We start from the raw sequence: 6,643 nt of genomic DNA, 5'->3' as shown, positions 1-6,643 counted from the left end.
TCTCTCATTTAAACCTTGCACTCTGTTTTCTTTCATCCTCAAGCTTTCTTCCTCAATCACGCATTTCCCATAGCCTCGCTCTCGATGGACCACGTACCCTAAACATTCAGGCGCCTTTCGCTCTTCACTTGCATTCCATACAGTCATAAACATCCCGTTCATCCTCGTCCTTCCACGCGCACTTCAGAAATTCCTATAAACGTTCAATCCGAACCCTACATTACTGTTTATTGCCCGTGGCCAACTAGACGGGCCAAGGGTTCCTTCGCGCTAACTTTCACCCTTACAATCCCTACATATATGACCGGCCACGGTTTTTCCTGTGACGCCACGGTGGTCATTGGTGATCGGAGCGCTTGAACTGCTTACAATTGTAAAAATTGAATGAAAATTGACAGTTAGTTGACTGTCAACTCTGACCAAGGCGCTACTGGTGGTCACCCGTGATCGCCAATAAGATGAACGCTCCATTGGGCAAGAATATTCTCTTATATCGTCAATTTACTATTATTTTTCCATTATATGGATATTATATGGAAAATGTGGCGCCCTGAGCGAAACATGTGCTTTCAACGTGGCAGTCAGAGGGTTAATAGGCAATCGGTCGGTAAAGTGTCGATATATTGACCGTTTATATCGAAAGTGGTGCAAGTCAATTAAAAAGAAGACATATCTCATAAATGAAAAGTGTACGCTAAACTTTTGTCCTGATGGAACAATCAAGTGTGATAGACGTGGTACACGCTGTCCATTGAGAGACCTTAGTGTAATCCACTACAGACCACGTGAACGTACCGTGAACGTAGACCTCGCAAAATGGATTCTTCCCGTCTCCTACATTCGATCCGATCCGATCCTTGGCACCTGGAGCTTGACGAAGAGAAACGGTGTAACACTGTTATGGTAAAATATGGCCTGTCTGACGGATATGCTAGGTTACATAGCAAAGCTTGGATCACCGTGATCCAAAGTGTACCACCGCCACAGTGTAGACACAGACGTAATTTCGCGAGGTTTGCGGAGGGACGTATTAACGTAGCCTGAAGAACATCGAATCGTGAAAAAGCCGATTTGCCTTATTCGATATTATACAGATTCCGAGGCTGCGAGGTATTTCCAGAGGGTCTAAGGAATATTTAATCCTGCGCACTTCAGCCATGAAAGCGGCTGCTAATCCTCAAACGATCTTTCGCCGGCAGCTGCCGGGTCGAAAATTCGATGCCGACTATTTCGCGCGGCCCTGTGCTCCCTGGGGAGAAAATGCTGCTTCCGTGAACGATCTTTGGGATGTTCAAACGGGCTAAAAGCAAAAGTCGAAGCCGGAAGCGACGGGGATGAATCGTGAACCACGGGAGCCTCCATTTTGGTCCGAAAGTCAGATCTTTGTTCTTAAGAAATCGTCGAGAAAAACGAGAAATTGAGTATTTTGGGGGATTTGTTAACACGTTCCGTGCCACGGGTACACGTTAAACTTGATCTAAAGGTACCATATGTGTATATGTACCATAAATGATCCACGTGGACATATTTATTTAATGCCCTGAAAATATGTTTTATGATAAATTTAACCCTTTGACTACTGTGGGCACCTAAAGGCGCTTAGAAATTTTGCTCTTGTGATACTGTGGACGCCTAAAGGCGCTCAAAACTATCTCTTGCTGTTAAATTTAAGGTATGAACAGTAACAATTTAATGCAGGGTACAAAGAAATAAATAATTATTTTAATATAGTGGAATATAGTGTTTGGATTATTATTTAGATATATAGTAATTTCTCAGAAGTGCACACCTAACGAAAAATTTCGTGTACATGAAAAATAGATTCCTATCGTGTGGCAGGACTGGTGCGTTTCAAAGCCTGCCGTAGTCAAAGGGTTAATTCTGGGAAAAATATATCTTCACTAAAAGAATGAGGCATTATGCAAAATGCAGTATAGAATGAAGCACCTAAATTTGTTTAATCGTTATATATACAATAATTATCAATTACACGTAATGATTGACTTTTCTAAAGCAAGGGATGCATAAAAATGGCTTATTCGGGCAATCGCTGCAAAATGTCACTAGTCATCTAGTTCCTTGTCGAACCGATCGCAGCGCCACGTGTACCATAAATGGCAGACACAGACATATTTATTTAATGCCCTGAAAACATGTTTTATGACAAATTTAATTCTGGAAAGAATATATTTTAACTTCCACTAGAAGAATGAGGCATTATACAAAATGCAATATGGAACAAAGCACCTAAATTTATTTAATCATTATATATGCAATAATTATTAATTACACGTAATGATTGACTTTTCTAAAGCAAGGGATGCATAAAAATGGCTCATTCGAGCAATCGCTGCAAAATGTTACTAGTCTTCTAGTTCCTTGTCGAACCGCTCGTAGCGCCACGTGTAGTAACTACTCTAATCAAGCTAATTACTTATTGCAATTAATTACAACTATTTTCCTAATTTGTATTATATACAAATGTAAATATATTTACATATATTTACTAATTTACTATATTGCAACTAATTACTTATTGTAATTATTGCATTAATGATGTAATGACATATTGCACTATAATATAACAATCTTTAACCAAAACATGGTCCTGGAGATCATGTCGGCTTAGCACGGAACGTGTTAAATAGTATCGCAGTTTTTCGCGTAAGAAAAATAGCGTAAGAAATTTATGCGAAATTATATCTTTGCTGCCTTCTCCGCCGTTGGAATCGTTGCAATTGTTCGCGGAGGGGCGCGAACCCCTGAATCGCCGGAAACAATGCTTTGCGAGGCAACAATGCCGCCGTTTGTCTCGAACTATCTTTTCAAGGAAACTAATTCGACCAAGGAGCAGCGGGGAATCGCTAAAAAGGACAGACAGGATGATGCTACGGGATTATTGTAACTAACGGCAGTTCTTGTTTGAGCTTTCGAAGAATTTCCTCGTTTAGAGAGGAGTGAAGTTATTCTTCCACGCTTTTCATCCAGCTTGCCCAGCAGTATCTACGGATTGGCTATTTTAACCCCGGGACAGTTCTATTGGATTATTATTGCGTATTCTGCTCGTTACCTTTCAATTATCTTCCGTTCCCCGGAATTTCTGGGCTAACAGGCACTCACGTGAGAGTTAAGCGGCTAGACGATGAAATTAACCAACGCGAAATTGTATTATTCAATTGTCTTCCACGGAATGATCAATTAGTACGTGATCTCGAGAAATTCACGTGTTCTTCGCTCGAAATTTCAATCGCGAAAATGCAAGATTCCGTCACGATCGCGATATCAATTTTCGCAGCTAACGAATCTCCCTTTGCAAGTTCTGGCTTCGCGTCTCGACTCGAGATCTGATCGCGTAATGTTCGAGATCCGGGTAAACATCTGAGGGATATTAAGTCATCGAGAATCGTGAGAAAATCTCCTATGTCTCTCATGGTCCTTATCGTTGGATCTTCGTCTAAGTGTTATCTAAAATTCTTAGACTCAGGTTTGATTATGAGATTGCATTCCATTGCAAATGCACTATCTCGGCTAGTTTCTTCAATCTTCGTTATTAAACCACCAATATTTGCTTAATTATCATCTCAAACTAAAATTTCTGCATTTATACCTATGATGCAAGATTTTGGGAAGATTTCTGACAAGATTGGCTACCTTCCTCAATCTTCAGAGAAAAATAATGAGCCTTTTGAACCATAACATGTTCCTTTAAGATCCCTGCTGAGATCAGATCAAGAGACCTCTAACATACGAGCAAACGTCATTGCGATTGATCACCTAACAGCCAAAATGGCTTAAAAGATCCATGTATGATTATGAAATTCATTACCATTATAGTATATTAGACAGTTCCTTCAATTTTCATCATTGAATCCCCAATATTCGCTCAATTATTATGTCTATTTAAAATTTCTGTATTGACAGCTAACTATGATACAAGATTTTAGGAAAATTTCTTATAAGATTAGCTACCTTCTCCAATCTTCAGAAATAAATCATCAATCTTCTCCAACCTAACATTTCCCCCAAGATCCCTACTGAGATCAGATCTCGAGACCTCTAACATCCAAGTAAACATCGTCACGCCTAACTCAAAATGGCCTAAAAGACTCACGTTTGATTATGAGATTTATCACAATTGCAATACCTCATATAGTCCCCTCGATCTTCATCATTAAACTATCAATATTCACCTAATTATCATCTCTATTTAAAATTTCTGTATCCACATCTATGATACAAGATTTTAGGAAGATTTCTTTCAAGATTGGCTACTTTCCCCAATCTTCAGAAATAAATCATAAATCTTCTTCACCCTAAGATCCCTGCTGAGATCAGATCAAGAGACCTCTAACATCCAAGTAAACATCGTCACGCCTAACTCAAAATGGCCTAAAAGACTCACGTTTGATTACGAGATTTATCACAATTGCACTACCTCAGATAGTTCCCTCGATCTTCATCATTAAACCCCCAATATTCACCTAATTATCATCTCTATTTAAAATTTCTGTATCCACATCTATGATACAAGATTTTAGGAAGATTTCTTACAAGATTGGCTACTTTCCCCAATCTTCAGAAATAAATCATAAATCTTCTTCACCCTAAGATCCCTGCTGAGATCAGATCAAGAGACCTCTAACATCCAAGTAAACATCGTCACGCCTAACTCAAAATGGCCTAAAAGACTCACGTTTGATTATGAGATTTATCACAATTGCACTACCTCATATAGTTCCCTCGATCTTCATCATTAAACCCCCAATATTCACCTAATTATCATCTCTATTTAAAATTTCTGTATCCACATCTATGATACAAGATTTTAGGAAGATTTCTTACAAGATTGGCTACTTTCCCCAATCTTCAGAAATAAATCATAAATCTTCTTCACCCTAAGATCCCTGCTGAGATCAGATCAAGAGACCTCTAACATCCAAGTAAACATCGTCACGCCTAACTCAAAATGGCCTAAAAGACTCACGTTTGATTACAAGATCTACCACAATTGCAATACCTCATATAGTTCCCTCGATCTTCATCATTAAACTATCAATATTCAGCTAATTATCATCTCTATTTAAAATTTCTGTATCCACATCTATGATACAAGATTTTAGGAAGCTTTCTTACAAGATTGGCCACCTTCCCCAATCTTCAGAGATAAATCATCAATCTTCTCTAACCTAACATTTCACCCAAGATCCCTGCTGAGATAGGATCACGAGACCCCTAACATCCAAAGCAAACATCCTCGCGTCTAACCACCTAACACTCGAGATGACCTAAACTAAAAAAGCTCCCTCGCAATTACTCAGCCCTGTCTCTCGGTCTCCAGCAATGAATCACCTTCCAATTAACATCCCCATCTAGAGCTCCCTGTCTGATCCCATCCCTGGATCCGATCGCGATATCACCAAAACTAGAAGCAATATCTCCTCGATATTAGATCATTCGCTGTTCCAAGCGGCGTGGAAGAGCCTGGACCCGAGGTTCGATCGGACCAACGCGAAATTCCATCGGGATCCACGTTTTTCCTTCCGGAGCCGCGGAACTTGTTGAACTATAGACACCGTGAAGTTGCCGAGTATCCGTTCGCGACGACGTTCCAAGGCATATATCGAGCCTGTGTATCCGGTTTTCGGACTAATAATTTTGCGGACAACTTCCGGCCCATGATTGCCCAGGAAACTGCTAATGCGTCCTACATACACGTACACGTGGATACGTGGAACGCGCACCGATAGAGGATCGAACGTTTCCTCTAGTTGGCTGCAAGGTACACGCGAGCAATCGAGATTGCTTTTCGCGGGAAATCTTTTCGCCCATCCCTCTCGACCTGTGTCTCTATTACACGGCATGGGAAAGAACATCTGGCTCTTCGATACAGACGAGGGAAAATTGTTTGGAAATTCGCGCGGGGAAATAATGGACCCCGAGTCGCCTCGTGGACGTGTATTAATTACACGATTCCTGATACCACTTTTAGCTGGGATCGGTCGTCTGGGATACAGGGTACTTTGGTGTAACTGCGATTTTATGGCAGTGAGAATTTTTGCGGATTTTTAAACAATTATTGATTTTTGTTTGTTCGTTACAGAATATAGGGATTACATATTTTTTGGTGGATTATTTTTTGGAGAATTTAAAATAATTTTTATTATTATTTTCTTTGTTACGTCTCGTTCTTTACGGTATCAGAAAATAATGTAATATATTTTCTGGATGGGGAGTTGTAGAATTTTAGTAATTAGTTTATATATATCATTATTATATACTAAAAAATGTAATATATCTTCTATTCGGTCTATTCTTTCGTTTATTCTACGAGCAGCGTATGGAAATTTGAGGAATATAAACTTCGTGACTATTCCGGGAAATTTGGGACTATACGGGAAAATTCGAGACTGTACTGGAAAATTCCGAATTAGCCTGGAAACGTCGGGGACTACTGCGGAAAATTCGAAGATTTTTCTGCAGAATTAGAAGTTATTGCTGGAAAATTCAGGACTATATAGGCACATTGCGGACTATTCGGAAAATGTGTGAAAATTCCGGACTATTCCGAAAATTTGAGACTATTCTAGAAAGTTTAGAGCTATTTTCGGAAAATTCGAAGCTATTTCTGGAAAATTAGAAGTTG

The sequence above is a fragment of the Eufriesea mexicana genome, unplaced genomic scaffold (assembly GCF_001483705.2).
Source record: "Eufriesea mexicana isolate 0111107269 unplaced genomic scaffold, ASM148370v2 scaffold3780, whole genome shotgun sequence".
Taxonomy (NCBI): Eukaryota; Metazoa; Arthropoda; class Insecta; order Hymenoptera; family Apidae; genus Eufriesea; species Eufriesea mexicana.
The sequence above is the reverse complement of the archived record's forward strand: the minus strand, read 5'-3'. Positions refer to the sequence as shown.